At 44.9% G+C, this 16,342-nt stretch overlaps 1 protein-coding gene across 1 annotated transcript in view; it reads left to right on the forward strand.

Annotated features, from left to right (window-relative positions):
* Positions 1-2,683: 2,683 nt before the first annotated feature.
* The window catches only part of OGDH (oxoglutarate dehydrogenase), a 65,899-nt gene continuing 52,240 nt past the window's right edge, over positions 2,684-16,342 (forward strand). Inside the window, exon 1 of the mRNA XM_042962877.1 lies at positions 2,684-2,756. The gene's annotated coding sequence lies outside the window, so the exon portion shown is untranslated. The remainder of the gene's footprint in view (positions 2,757-16,342) is intronic.

The following is a 16,342-nucleotide window of genomic DNA, read 5'->3' on the forward strand; positions in this document are numbered from 1 at the left end:
GACAAAGAAAAAGAAAGAAGACCTCAGTCACTAAAATCAGAAACGGGAAGCAGAGACATTTCCAAGGACTTTTCAGAAATAAAAAGGAGAGAATACTGAACAACGTCACACCAAGTAAGGTGATTTAGAGGAAACTACTAGAAACACACAAGATTAAGAAGAAGCCCAGGACCAGATGGCCTCACTGCTGAATTCTACCAAATATTTAGAGAATTATCACCAATCCTACTTAAACTCTCCCAACAAACTGAGGAGGGAACACTTCCTAACTCATTCCATGAGGCCAGCATTACACTGAAACAGAGAAAATACCACATTAATAGAAAATTAGACCGACTTCACTTAGGAATATAAATGAAAACACTTCAACAAAATACTAGCAAATCCAACATATTAAGAGGATTATACATCACGACCAAGTAGGATTTATCCCATGCATGTGAGGGTGGTTCAACATAAGAAAACCAATGTAATAAATCACAGTAATAAAATGAAAGGGAGAAAAACACATGATTGCCTCCACTGATGCAGAAAAGGCATTTAACAAAATCAAACACCCTTTCATTATCAAAAACACTCAGAACTAGGAATAGAAAGGAACTTCCTCAACATGATAAAGGACATCTGCAGAAATCCCACAGCAAACACCATTTTCAATGACGACAGACTTAAAGCTCTCCCCCTAAGATCAAGAACAAGACAAGGATTTCCACTTTCACTGCTGCTATTCAAGATTGTACTGGGTGTTCCAGACAGATCAATCAGACAAGAAACATAAGGCATGCAAGCTGGAAAGGAAGAAAACATATGTTCACAGATGACATGATCTTATGTATGAAAAAAATCCCAAAGAATCCAAGAGAAAGTTACCAGAGCTAATAATGAATTCAGTGAAGCTGCAGGCCACAGTATCAGTACACAAAAATCAACATGCTAGTAATGAACAACCAGGAAAGGGGGCTAAGATGGCAAGTCCACCTACAAATGCATCCAAAAACACACACACTAGAAATAACCAAGGTAAAAAAGGCTTGCAGACGAAAACTAAAAATAGGGGCACCTGGGTGGCTCAGTCGGTTAACCCCCCAACTTCAGCTCAGATCATGATCTCAGGGTTAGTGAGTTCACTCTGTGCTGACAGCTTGGAGCCTGGAGCCTTCTTCAGATTCTTTGTCTTCCTCTCTGTTCCTCCCTTGCTCACGCTCTCTCTCTCTCTCTCTCAAAAATAAACAAACATTTAACAAAAATTTTTAAGAAGAAAACTAAAAATATAGCTAAAGGAAATTAACACAAATAAATGGCAAGAGCCCATGGACTGCAAGACTTAATTGAGTTAGGATCTCAGTACTACCCAAAGTGGTCCACCAATTCAGCACAGTCCCTATCAAAATTCCAAGTTTTGGGGTTTTTTTTTTCTTGCAGAAGTAGAAAATCCTTAAATTTATATGGATTAGAAGGGGTCCCAAATAGCCAAAACAATCTTGAAAAAGTGGACTGAAGTTGGAGAACTCACACTTAAGGAGTCCAATACTACAAAGCTACAGTAATCAAAACAACATGGCCGTGGCATAAAGACAGACCCACGGAATAGAACTGAAGAGTCCAGAAACAAACCCAACTTATATGGCCAACTGATTTTCAAAAAGAGTGCCAAGTCCATTCAACGGAAAAGAATCCTCTTTTCAACAGCTGGTGCTGGAACAGCCTGAGTTCATAAGAAGCTGGACCCCTACGACACACCAAACACAAAAATTAACTCAAAATGGATAAACCACCTAAACATAAAAGCTAAAACCAGCCAACAGGCACTTGAAAAGATGTTCAACATCACCGAGGCACAGGAAAGGTGCTGTTGGCTACCAGCCGTGTAGAGGGGGTGGGGAGCAGGCACAGTACGTGAAGGGGATTAGGAGACCTAGACTTTCGGTTATAAGCTAACGGAGCGATGGGGACGTAACGTACTGCACAGGGCTATGGTCAAAGCCGTTTATACTCTAGCTCTCTATTTCTGCCCTCCAAAAGTGTTGGGCCTAAGGTCCGCGACCTGTGGACACGGGGACAGGGGGGTGGGGGAGGGACGTGCAGACCGGTGCCCGGGAGAGGAGGCTTCCCGTTGGCAGCGGTCAGCGCGCAGAGCTGCGAGGGGCTGACCTTCCCAGCCGGGGGTCTGCACGCCCTGCCACACTTCAGCAGTACTGCAGGTCCGCGGGATCCCGCTCCGAGACCGGGCAACGTCCCCCGCCCGCGGCCTCCGAGGAGGAGCCCTGCACGACTTCCCGCTCCGGAGAATGGGCACGCACTTTTCCTGTCTTGCCAGGACGACGACCCCGCGGAAGCCTTCTGGGGGGGGGGAGGGGGGCGCAGAGCAGAGTCCAGCGCTCCGCCGCCCCTGTGAGAAGCCTTCACGTCCACGACGGCCTCAACATCCACTCGCGACGCGCCGACGCCGGCCGTCCAACCGTCTCCTTCCGCTCGGACCATGCCAACCCCCGCAGGGAGCCCACCGCCGGCGACACTACTGGGCACGCGCAAAACCCAGGCTCAGCAGCACCCGAACCCGCCCCGCCCACCACAAGCCACTGGCATGCGCTGCAGCAACGCCGGCGCGGCTCTATGACGCCCAGGCGGCAGGGGTGGGACTTCTCCTCCAGGGGCGGGGCTGCGTGCTGACGCCACACGCCGGGGCGGGGTCAAGAGTTTGGTGCCCCGGAGTGGGGTGTCGGCGCCTCATTCGGGTGGAGCTGAGCAGAGGACAGGTAAGCGCGCGCTGCCCCCGGGCCTGGCCCGGTGTGAGAAGACCCGCGCCCTTGGGTAGGAGGCGGGGGATGCAGCAGAGGGCGAGGGCGCCGCGTCCTCGTTGTCACTGGCGCTGCGGTGACAGGGAGTGAAGCCGGATGGAGCAGGGCTGACGGAGGGAGGTGGGCGGGACGGGACCTGACGGACGGGCGTGACAGCCATTGGCGCGGCGAGCGCCGCCTGACAGGCAGAGATTGGCGGGTGCGGGCGCGCGCGGGCGTCGCGGGGGGCGCGGAGCGACGCGCGATTGGCTGAGGCGGGCGGGGGGGGCGGGACGCGCGGCGGATGTGAGGGAACGGGCGCCAGACTGGGGTGACCCCCAAGGTCGAGGAGGCGTCACGAGGGAGCCTCCCGTCTCTGTCCTCTGCGCGGACGGAAGGGTGGCGCGCCCTTGATGGGACGGCTTGAGGGCGCCGGGCCCGTGCTCCACGCCAGAGCCTGTGCGGGGTCCGCCCCTGTTCTAGCTGCGGGCGCCGCTGGGGAGACGCCCTAGAATGTGTTTACCCTGCTCAGCACCCCTCGTGCTCAGTACGTCTCCGGACTCAGTACCCCGCCACACCCATCCTCCCCTGTTCCTGGGGAGACGCCCTTGAGCAGACTTCCCCGGCACCCTGTATATTCAGGACCCATCTTAGTACCCCACCACACCCATCTTCCTTGCATGGCTAGGATGATGTCCTCGAGTGGACCAGCACCCTATGTGCTCAGTACCCCGCCAAACCCATTCTCTTTGCACTCCTGAGGAGGTCTCTGAGCATATTTAATGTTTGCAGCACCCTGTGTACTCAGTACCCTGTCTCACCTATCTTCCCTGAGCCCCTGGGGTGACAGTCGAGCAGATCACCCTGCAGCACCCTGTACTCAGTACTTGCCCTATGCAGTACCTCACCACACCCATTTTTCTCCCTGTGCTCCTGGGTTGACACCCTTGAGAGTCCTTAATTTCTTCAGCTCCCTGTGTAGTCAGTACTCCTCCATCCTCAGCACACTGCCACACCCATCCTCCCTGCACTCCTAAGGTAACACCCTGGAGAGATCACCCTACAGCACCCCGTGTACTCAGTACTCCTCTGCCCTCAACACCCGTGTACTCAGTACCCCTCTGTCCTTAGCACCCCACCCACCACACCCATCCTTCTCCCTGCACTCCTAACTAAGGTAACACCCTGGGGAGATCACCCTACAGCACACCCTGTACTCATTACTCCATAATACCCCTCCTTCTCCCTGTGCTCTCAGGGTGACACCTCCCAACATCACCACCCCACCACATCCATTCTGTTCCCTGCGAATCTCCTTGCCGCACCCCTTGGTATTCATCCTTCTTCAGGAGGTTTGATAGCCCGTGTTGAGGTGATGCACATTTCTTGGAGCAGCACGCTAGTCCTGTGCCACCTCCCCTTTGCGAAGCTGCCTGACAGAAGTGTAACCTGTACTAGAATGTAGTAGAAAACTTGCAGCATGGGGGGGGAGAGGTGTGATGTCTGTCTTGGTGCTCCTCCGTGCCTCGTTCTGCAGTCCTGTCCTGTGAAGCAGGGACTGGACGCTTGCTGCCAGGCTGACAGCTCTGAGCAGCTTCAGGACAAGTGGCCTGGAATGAAACCTTGTTTGCACAGTGGTGGGAGCTACAATAGTCAAACCGGTGTTTTTGTGAGGACACACTTCATATGAGAACATGCAGTACTATTCTAGCTTTGCCAATTAGCTGAGGATCGTGGAACGTTGGAGAAAGATCAGAGTTTCCTGATGATTAAGAGTGCTTTCCACATTTCAGTTTTTTCTTTTACACACACCTCTATGGAGACACAGTTCACACGCACCGTGCAGTTCACTCATTTAAAGTATATGACTAAACAATTTGTAGTGTATTCACAGTTATGCAACCATCACAGTTCAGTTACTTTTAAAACCTAATTTCAGGGGTACCTGGGTGGCTCAATTAGTTAAGCATCTGACTCTTGATTTCAGCCCACATTGTGATCTCACAGTCATGGGATCCAGCCCCGGGTCAGATTCTGTGCTGACGGCATGGAGGCTGCTTAGGGTTCTCTCTCTCCCTCTCTCTGCTCTTCCCCCATGTGTGCACGCTTTCTCTCTCAAAATTAGTAAATTAAAAAAAAAAAAATAGTTTCAGAAACATGAATTTCTGTTGGTTTCATTTAAATTTGCACAGTTTATTAAATGGCAAATATTTGCCATATTTATTAAATGCATATCACATGTATATCATATGTTCATATATCTGTGCTTATGTGCATATCAGATCTACTTTTAACTGGTCTCACTGCCCCATTAAAAAAAAATGTACCATCTACCTTTTAAATTTGTAGATAGTTTTTTATTTGGGGATAACCGTATAATTATTGAGATATGTTTGGAGAATTGTACACATAAACATATTACATGCAGTTACAACAGATAGTACAGAGAGAACCCAGTGTTCCTTTACCCCGTTCTTCGAGTGATAACATTTTGCAACAACTATAGTATGATATCACAGCCAGATAATGGCACGGATAACAGTGAAGATATGGACTATTTCCGTAGTCACAAGGATCCCTCCTGTTGCCTTCTTACAGCCACACCTGTTCCCTCCTGCCTCTGTGTCCTTAGCTACTGGCAACTACTAATCTCTCCATTTCTATGATTTTGGCAAACAAAGCATGTTATGTAAAGAGAATCACAGTATGTAGCCTTTTGGGATTGATTTTTTCCTACTCATGATTCTCTGCAGGTGCATGCAGCTTGTCGCCTGGATCAGTAGTTCCTTTCAGGCTGTGGATGTACCACAGTTGACTCATGCAATAAAGGACGTCTGAGTTGTTTCCATTCTCTGGCAGTTATGAATACGGCTGCCATAAACATTCATATGCAAGTTTTCATGTGAACATAAGTTTTTGTTTCTCTGGGACAAATGCCTAGGAGTGCAATTACTAGGACATAGAGTGGTTGCGTTTTTACTGTTTTAAGAAATAGCCAAGTTTTTCCAAGTGGCTATACCATTTTACCTTCCCACTAGTAGTGTATTTGAGATCCACTTTTTCCACATCCTTGCCAGCACATCAGGATGATACTGTTTTTTTATTTTAGCCATTTTAATAGACGTGTAGTAATGTGTCATTGAGGTTCTAATTTACATTTCCCTGATGGTTAGTGACGTCATACATTTTCCCATGTGCTTCCTTGCCGTCCGTATATCTTCTTGAGTTATGCCTTTTTTGGAGTCTTTTACCCATTTTATGATAGATTTTTTTTTTTGTAATGTTGAGTTTGGAGAATTCCTTATATACTCCAGTCCTTTGTTAGACACGTGATTTGCAGATATTTTTCTCCTAATCTGTAGCTTATCTTTTTATTTTCTTAACAGGATCTTTTGCAGAGGAAAAGTTTTTCATTTTGATGCAGTCCAGTTTATCAATTTTGCATTTTATGGATCATGCTTTTGGTGTCAAAATTAAGGACTCTGCTTAGCTCTAGTTCCTGAAGGGTTTCTCTTAGGTACTTTTCTGTAAGTTCCATAGTTTTGTGTTGTGCATTTAAATCTCTGATTCATTTTGAATTAATTTCCAAATAAGGTGTGAGGTCTAGTTTGAGGTGTTTTTTTTTGTTTTATTTTTCAGGTGGGGTTGCCTGTGAATACCATTCATTGGTTGCCAACCAATACCATTTGTTGAAAAGACTTCTTCTGTTGAATTGCTTTGGCATTTTTGTCAGAAATTTGTTGTGTTTATGTGGGTCTGTTTCAGAGTTCTCTGTTCTGTCCCATTGGACTTTTGGTCCATCGATACCTCATGGTTTATGATTACTGTAGCTATATAATAAATCTTGAAATTAGGTAGATTGGGATTTTGATAGGAATTGTGTTGTGTCTATATATCAGTTTGGAGATGATCAAAATCTTTCCCGTGTTCAGTGTTCCCATCTATGAACAGTGTGTCTTTCCATTTATTTAGATTTTTTTATTTCTTTCATCAGTGTTTTGTAGTGTTTAGCATACAGGTCCTGCACTTGTTTTGTTAGACTTACACTAAATAATCCTTTCTAACATTTTATTTATTTTTTTTTCTTTAGAGAGAGAACATGTGCATATGAATTGGGAGAGAGGGACAGAGGAGGAGAGAGAAAGAATCTCAGGCTCCATGCTCAGCCTGGAGCCTGATGAGGGACTCGATCCCACAACCTGAGCCAAAATCAAGACTTGGATGCTAAACTGATAGAGCCACCCAGGCACCCCTAATATTTCTTTTTTTAAAAGGTTTGGTTTTCTTGTGTTAAGAGCATATAGAAATGTTAATGATTTTTGTATGTTCGTCTAGTATTTTATGATCCTGCCAAATTCACTTGTTGGTTCTGTGATTTTGTAGATTCCTGGAGATTTTATATCAAGACAACCATGTCCATATGCAAACAGATATAGTATTCTTCCCTAATCTCTAATCTGTATGCTTTTTAGTTTCTTGTTTTGCGTTTTTGTTCTGGCTGCCGTTCTCAGTACTGTGCTGAGTAGCAGGCATGAGCATAGACGTCCTCCGCGGTGTTGCTCCCGGTTTTAGAAAGAAGTATTCAAGGGCGCCTGGGTGGCTTGGTCGGTTAAGCGTCCGACTTCGGCTCAGGTCATGATCTCACGGTCCGTGAGTTCGAGCCCCACGTCAGGCTCTGTGCTGACCGCTCAGAGCCTGGAGCCTGTTTCAGATTCTGTGTCTCCCTCTCTCTCTGCCCCGCCCCTGTTCATGCTCTGTCTCTCTGTCTCAAAAATAAATAAACAGGGGCGCCTGGGTGGCGCAGTTGGTTAAGCGTCCGACTTCAGCCAGGTCACGATCTCGCGGTCTGTGAGTTCGAGCCCCGCGTCAGGCTCTGGGCTGATGGCTCGGAGCCTGGAGCCTGTTTCCGATTCTGTGTCTCCCTCTCTCTCTGCCCCTCCCCCGTTCATGCTCTGTCTCTCTCTGTCCCAAAAATAAATAAAAAACGTTGAAAAAAAAAATTCAAAAATAAATAAACGTTAAAAAAAAAAAAATTTAGAAAGAAGTATTCAGAGGGGCGCCTGGGTGGCTCAGTCGGTTAAGCGTCTGACTTTGACTCAGGTCATGATCTCGCGGTCTGTGAGTTTGAGCCCCGCGTCGGGCTCTGTGCTGACAGATCGGAGCCTGGAGCCTGTTTCAGATTCTTTGTCTCCCTCTTTCTCCTCCCCTGCTCATGCTCTGTCTCTTCTCAAAAAAATAAATAAAGGTTAAAAAAAAACTTTAGAAAGAAGTATTCAGTCTTTCACTGTTATGTATAATGTCAGTTGTAGGCTTTTGTGGATGTGCTGTATCAAATTGACATTCCCTTCTGCTACTGTTCTGAGGGTTTTTATCATAAGTAGCTGTTGAATTTTGTGAAATGTTTTATCTGCGTCTATTGATATGATCACGTGATTTAAAAAATTTTTAATGTTTATTTTATTTTTGAGAGAGAGAGACAGAGTGTGAATGGGGAAAGGGCAGGGAGAGAGGGAGACACAGAATCCGAAGCAGGCTCCAGGCTCCAAGCTGTCAGCACAGAGCCTGACGTGGGGCTCAAACCCACAAACTGTGAGATCATGACCCTGAACCGGAGTTGGACGCTTAACCGACTGAGCCCCCCAGGTGCCCCTCCTGTGATTTTTCTTTTCTAGCTTGTCAGTATGATAGATTATGTTGTTTTTCTGAATATGGAACCAACCTTACATTCCTGGAATGAGCCCCACTAGGTCATGGAGTATAATTGTGTTTATACATTCCTTGATTCTATTTGCTGAATTTTGTTAAGGATTTTTTTTTCATCTGTACTCATGAGGAATATTACTTTGAAGCATTTTTTTTTTTGTACTGTCTTTGGGTTTGGTTTCAGGGAAATATCAGTTTCATAAAATGAATTGGTTTCTCATATTTTCTGGAGGAGATTGTGTAGGATTGGAATTAATTAATCTCTGAACATTTGGTAGGATTCCCCAGTGAAACCATCTAGGCCAGAAAATTACTTTTTAAGATTTTTAATTATACATTACATTTCTTCAATAGTTGTGGGGTTGTAAAATCATTTTATATTGGGTTAATTGTGGTAGTTTGTACTTCTGCCAAATTCCTCTATATACTTGTGATCTAATGTCTAGCTGTTCTACCTCTTGATGAAAGAGGGCATTGGAAGTTGGAAGTCTCCAATTATAATTGTGGGTTTGTCATCTTTTTAGTAGTTTGATTCACATATTTTACCCTTACGTTGTTTGATGCATGCAGTATCTTCTTAGTAGATTGACCTGTTATCATCGTATAATGTCTCTGTCTCCAGATTTTCTTGGCTCTGATGTCTACTTTGACAACATAGCACTTCGGCTTTCCTTTGATTAACATTTGCATGATATGTAATTTTTCATCTCTTTGCTTTCAATTATTCTATATAATTTTGTTTGACTTGAGTTTCTTGTAGACATGCATATAGGTGGATCCTGTTTTACTCACTTTGCCAATCAGTGTCTTCTAATTGCTGTATTTAGATCGTTTTATGTAATTGTTGGTATATTAGGAGTTGAGCTTGTCATTTTTTTTTAATGTTTATTTATTTTTGACAGAGAGAGAGAGAGAGCATGAGTGGGGAAGGGGCAGAGAGAGAGGGAGACACAGAATCCGAAGCAGGCTCTAGGCTCTGAGTTGTCAGCACAGAGCCCGAGACGGGGCTTGAACTCACAGACCGTGAGGTCATGACCTGAGGCCAAGTAGGACGCTCAACCAACTGAGCCACCCAGGTGCCCTGAGCCTGTCATTTTTTTAATCTTTATTTTTTGTTTCTCTGCTTTCTTTTTCCTGACTTCTTGCAGATTATTTGAACACATGTCAAAATTCTACTTTTACTTATAAACGCTGATTTTGAGAATGTCTCTTTATATGGCCTTCTTAGTGATTGGCAGGGTATTATATGTACACAATTTATCACAGTCTGTTGGTGTTACCATTTTATCAGTTTGAGTGAAGTGTAGAAAGCGTGCCTCCATTTACATTTCTTTACCCTTCCCTCATTTAAAATTGTCTCAAGTATTACCTATACGTATGTTTAGAATCACATCAGACATATTGCAATTTTTGCTTCATCCATTATACAGAATTAGAAGATTCAAGAGGAGAAAGAAATTATATTTACCCATATGTTATTCTTTGTTATTTCATGATGTTGGAGGATTCTTTTTTTTTTTTATTATAGTATGGTGTAGATCTTTTTGTACATCTGTACATATGTGTATGTGTAGTTTAGGATACTGCACTAGCAATCACTGACAGGCAAAGAGATACAATAAGCCAACAAGAGAGATAAAATGGAATGATAAAACATACTTAACACAAAAGAAAACAGAAAAAGAAAACGAGAACAAATAGAACAAATAAAAAACAAAAAACAAGATGATAGATTTAACCTAAACCATATCAAAAATCACATCAAATGTAAATGTTCTAAAACATGATTCATTAGGTAATTAAAAGGTGGAGATTTTCAGATTGGATAAAAAAGCAGGCATGAAGCTTTGGTCAGCTGACCTAACCACTTAGATGTTAGATAGTCTTGTTAAAGGAGGGTTCCTCATTTTATCATTTCATTTCTCTTTAGAGAATTTCATTTAGCCATTCACTTAGGTAGGTCTGCCTATCGTCTCTTAGTTTTTCATCATCTGAGAATGTCTTGATTCCCTTTTCATTCCTGAAGAATATTCTCACTGGACATAGAATTCTGGGTTGACAATGATTTTCCTTCAGCACTTGAAACGAATTGTGCCACTTTCTCTTGGCCTCCATAGTTTCTGGTGAGAAATACGCTGTTCAAATTGTTTGTAGTTTTCAAGTTTGATTAGGGGGGCGCCTGGGTTAAGCGTCCGACTTCAGCTCAGGTCATAATCTCACAGTTAGTGAGTTCGAGCCTCATGTCAGGCTCTGTACTGACAGCTCAGCCTGGAGCCTGCTTCTGATTCTGTGTCTCTCTCTCTCTGCCTCTCTCTCTCTCTCTCTCTCTCTCTCCCTCTTTCAAGAATAAACATTAAAAAATTTTGGGGGGGTGACTGGGTGGCTCAGTCGGTTGAGCGTCTGACTTCGGCTCAGGTCATGATCTCGCAGTCCGTGAGTTCAAGCCCCATGTTGAGCTCTGTGCTGACAGCTCAGAGCCTGGAGCCCGCTTCAGATTCTGTGTCTCTCTCTCTGCCCCTCCCCCATTCATGCTCTGTCTGTCTGTCTCTCTCTCTCTCTGTCAAAAATAAACACTAAAAAAAATTTTTTTCTAATCAAGTTTGATTATAGTGTGTCTTACAGTGGATTTCTTTGGGTTTATTCTTTTTGGGGTTCACCCAGCTTCTCAAATCTCTAGGTGGTTGTCTTTTGCCAAATTTGAGAAATTTTTGCCATTATTTCTTTGAATACTCCTTCCACCCCTCCCTTTTTCTTTTTCTCTTGAGATTCTGATGACATTTACATGTCATCATTAATATGATGGCATTCACATTCATCATTAAATCTTGTATGATACTCCTACATGTCACTGAGATGCTGTTCATTTTTCTTTCAGTCTGTATTTACTGTTCAACCTGAGGACTTTTTTTTGTTCTATCTTCACGTTCTCTGAGTTTCTTCTGTCCTTTCATTCTGCAATTTAACCCATCAGATTTTTTTCTTTTGGTTATTTTTGAGTTCTGAATTTCCATTTGGTTCTTCTTTATGTCTTCTCTTTCTTTGTTGAGGCTTTTAATTTCTTTTTTTTTTTTTACTTGTTTTCAAACTTGTTCATAGTTGCTCAAGGAAGTGTTTTGAGGCTGGGCTCCTTTAAAGTCTTTGCCAGATATTTCTAACAGGTCTGTCTTCTTGGTGTCTATAGATTGTCCTTTTTTGTTTTGGTGGAGATCACCCTGCTTTTTGTTGTGATGAGTGGTCTTTGGTTAAATTTTGGACATTTTGGGTGTTCTGTATGTGAGACTCTGGATCTTAAATGTCTGAACACAGGCTTCTGCTGACACTGCTGGGTGTCAGTGGGTGCCGCCTCATTACTGCTGGGCAAGGGTGGAATCCAGGCTCCCCACCCAGCCTCCTTGGTGTCTGCAGGGAGGGACTCCTTGTTATTGCTGTGTGGGTAAACGTTCCCCAGTAGGCCTTTGTGATTCAACCCTGCGTGGGAAAGGAGGGGTGCTGCCCTGTTGCTGAGGGCACAGGTGGACTGCAGGCCCCTTCCTGGCCTCCATGGACCTGGTGGGGGTCATCCGGTGGGGATGGAAGCCCCGGATCTTCTCTGACACCATCAGTTGGGGTAGTGGTGGGCCACAGTGTTTTCTGTGGGGTTAGCTGCAGGCTGCAGGAGAGCAGTTATTGTCTAGAAATGTCTGTCCTTTGATCAGAGAGAGCAGGGGCTTCTGTTTCCATCAGTCGGCATTTCTGGATTGCCAGCTTCTTCAGCACCTAGTCTGGGATACGTGAGGCAGAAAGAAAGTTGAGGACTTGATGCTGTATCTTTTCGAGCCCCCAGATCCCTTTCCACTCCTGTTTTGTTGGGTTTAAGTGTAATGTCTTATTTCTTTGGCTGCATTTAGTGAGAAACAAGTCCTTTATGTACCTTTAAAATGTTTAATAAATATTGACAAATAGCCTTGCTTTAATAAATACTTAATCATTTATACTCTGGTCATTGAAGGATGCCTGCTTGGCCGCACCCCAGAGCACCGCACAGTGGCAGTCTGGGTGAAGGCGCCCCGAAACCTGGTGGGGGTTCTGACCTCGGAGGTGGAAGTCTCTCCCAGCAACCTGGTCAGTTGCCCACTCCATGGTAATCTGGGAACCTTGCACCTTGGGAACTTGGTTTTTAAGAGAGATGAGTCGGTCTTTTTCCTGCCGGTAAGTTGTAATTCTTTAGTCATAGAATACTTTTAAAGTGTGCAAAAGTATTTTCACTTCTGCATCATAATCACAAAAAGCGATGCCAGGGAACACACCTGATGGCAGAAGAGCCTAAATGCAGAGCCTGCGATGTGCCTGAGGCTTGCACAGCAACGTGGTCACTTTGCCCGTGTGTCCTGTGGGCTGACCATCGTTTCTACCTGGTACCGACAAGAGTCCTTTGCACTGAAAAGTGCTCCTCACTACCTCCCTGTCCCTCATTTTGTTGCTGGATGAGGCTTCCCAAGTAAAAGACTTGAGTTCTTTGAGATTGTCTGCCAGCGAGGGGACAGTTGATGTCTGTGCTCTCTGTGCACGTTTCTGTCTGTGTCCAGCTGCAGGAAGTACGATAAAGGTGGCCGTGCAGGCACGTAGCATGCGTTGTCTTCTTGATTCGTTACCTGAATCTTCCTGCATCCAAAACCATTAACAGAAGAGAATGGGGAACGTTTTCAAGATAAGTTGTTATGCTTTTAAAACTGCTGTCAGTAACATGCACAGGGAACGATCACATCGTGATCGCGTGCTCCTTTCCTGGGACTCCTTTCCTGAGGAACTGCCCAGCCTGTGCTTGCTAGACCTTGCCTCTCTAATTGCACCCCTGCCCAGCTGACGTGACCCTGATAGGCATCAGGAGTCAGTTTATCTCTCCACTCTGTGTATTGGGAGGTGGCCTTGGGTAAAGTGTGTGCCCAGCTGGGGAAGGTCCAGGCACAGATAAAGTCCTGTCTAACATCAGCATGTAGGTTCTGAGGGGCAGTAGATTGAACCCTTAAAAACAAAGTTTGCTTTGGTTTGTGTTTATCTTAAATGTTTTTTCAAGTGGACAGGTTTAGACCTGCGTCTTGAAATTATGGGTCACAAGTAGTGTCACTTTGATACTGGTAGACTCACTTTTATTTTTTCTTAGACATAGTTCTTTTTTTTTAAATTTTTTTTTAATGTTTATTTTTGAGAGAGAGACAGAGTGTGAGTGGGGGAGGAGCAAAGAGAGAGGGAGACCCAGAATCTGAAGCAGGCTCCAGGCTCTGAGCTGTCAGCACAGAGCCCGCCGCGGGGCTCGAACTCATGAACCACGAGATCATGACCTGAGCTGAAGTTGGACGCTTACTGACTGAGCCACCCAGGCGCCCCATAGTTCTTTTTGAAATAACTTTTGGCACAATTCATATACCATACAATTCACCCGTTGAAGTTTTACGATGGGGAATTCTCCAGTATGTTAGAAGGTTGTGTAACCATCAGTACAATCTAGTCATGGAGCATCTTCACCGCACCGCACACCCATCAGCAGCCGTGTGTGCACTCGGCCCCACCTGCCGTCCCCCAGCCCTGGGCAGCCACCCGCAGGCTTTCTGAACGTTTTACAGGAGTGAAATCACAGTATGTTTTCTGTGGATGATTTTCTTCACATTCTCGAAGTTTGTCTGTGTTGCAGCACATAACAGTATTTCCTTCCTTTTTATTGCCCATTCTATTACATTTTGGGGCTAGTATGAATAATGCCACTGTGAACACTCACATACAAATGTTTGTGTACACATATGTTTTCGTTTCTCTCCATTATGTATCTAGGAGTGGAATTGCTGAGTCATATGGTGACTTTCTGTTTAACTCTTTGAGGACCTGCCAAACTGTTTTCCACGACGGCTACACCAGCTTCTGTTCCCACCAGCGGTGCAGGGGGCTCCAGTTCCTCCACGTCTTCAACACTGATTTTCTCTCTGATTATACCTAGTCTCCTTGCACGAAGCGGTCTCTTACAGTTTTGATGTGAAGTTTCCTAATGAATGATGATTTCGAACAACTTTTAATGTGCTTATTGGCTATTTGTATATCTTCTTTGGAAAATTGTTCATATCCTTTGTTAGATTTTTGATTTAGTTATATTTCCCTTTACTATTGAATTACAAGAGGTGTTTTTTGGGGGGCGCCTGGGCAGCTCAGGAGGTTAAGCATCTGACTTGCTCAAGTCATGATCTCATGGTCTGTGGGTTTGAGCCTTGTATCAGACTCTGTGCTGACAGCTCAGAGCCTGGAGCCCGCTTCAGATTCTGTGTCTCCCTCTCTCTCTCTGCCCCTCCTGCACTCACATTCTGTCCCTCTCTCTCTCTCAAAAATAAACATTTTTAAAAAGAGGGTTTTTTTTCACGTATTCTGTACGTAATCATATGATTTGTACATATGTTTTCCTATTCTGTTTGTGTTTCCTCTCTCTTGTTGGTGTCCTGTGACAACAAACCGTGGCTTTTATTTTGATGAAGTCCAATTTATCTGTTTTTTCATTTGTTTGTACTTTTGGTATCCTAACTAATAATCCATTACTTGACTCAAGGCCACAAAGATTTACTCCATTTTAACTTGGAAATTATGAAACTTCCAAGGGTCTTACAGTTTTTTAGTTCTTCCGTTTGGGTCTTTGTCCATTTTGAGTTAATTTTGGATATGGTGTGAGATAGGGTCCAATTTTGTTCTTTTATTTGTGGAACCCCACTTGTCCCAGCACCATCGGTTGAAAAGACTACTTTTTCCCCATAGAATTTTTTGGCACCTTTGTGAAATAGAAATACTCATCCAAATGAAAGTCAGAACACTTGGACTTCTGGGACAGCCCAAAGGTTTCATGAAAGTGTTTGAACAATTGAATGTCTCTAGCAAAGAACACGCTATTCTTACAGTTGACTTTGGAATTGGAAGGACGGAAACTGATTCTTCCAAAGTCTGAATGTAACCCCAGGGTCTGCTCTGGATCCATCAGATCGTGGACAGAGAACAGCTGCTCCTGGTTACCCTGGGGTGGAGGTAAGGGGTCCCGAGCAATATGCTGACAGACAGTCTTTGTGATGAGTCATCTCGAGGGAAGTTTGATGCTTGCAATCTGCCCCAGTCACTGCACTGGGCAGCAGACTCTGTGACTGCAGACAGCTAGAGAACACGGTTCATTTGCACGTGGGATTGGAAGGACAACTTTAGGTGGAACAGAAGAAACGAGTGGTTTTGTGATTGTCAGTGTGGTCCTTGTATAATTGGGCACCACGGCAGCTGAATGATGACAGTGAATGGAAGTGAGACTGCTGTGTTCCTGGAGGAGAGCCCGACTCAGAGACGGTTGCGTGGTTCTGGAGGTCCAGAGGGCAGCAACACCAGAGGGGAGACATGAGCACTTTCCTCTGGACGTAAATAAGAGAAAGAAGACTGATGTCCAGAGCAGCAGGCATGCTTTCTGCCATCACTGTGTGTGAAGGTGCTGGTCTGCCTTGACATGTTTGTGAATGAGCGAGGGGCAAGGGGCCGGGAGACCTGCCGGCTGAATGTGGAACGTGCGACTTGAGTGAAAACAAAACACAGGCTACGATTGCATTCTGGGGCCATGTTCAAAATACATGGCCTGTCTATCTTTAAAAATTTTTTTTTAAATTATTTTACAGAGAGAGAGAGAGAGCGCACATGAGCGGGGGAGGGGCAGAGAGAGAGAGAATCCCAAGCAGGCTCCACGCTGTCTATCAGCACAGAGCCCAACAGAGGGCTCGATCCCACAAACTGTGAGATCATGACCTGAGCTGAGATCAAGAGTCGGATGCTTAACCGACTGAGCCACCCACGCACCCCCGTCCATCTTTAATTTTCAATGG

This window comes from Panthera tigris, chromosome A2, assembly GCF_018350195.1.
Source record: "Panthera tigris isolate Pti1 chromosome A2, P.tigris_Pti1_mat1.1, whole genome shotgun sequence".
Lineage (NCBI taxonomy): Eukaryota > Metazoa > Chordata > Mammalia > Carnivora > Felidae > Panthera > Panthera tigris.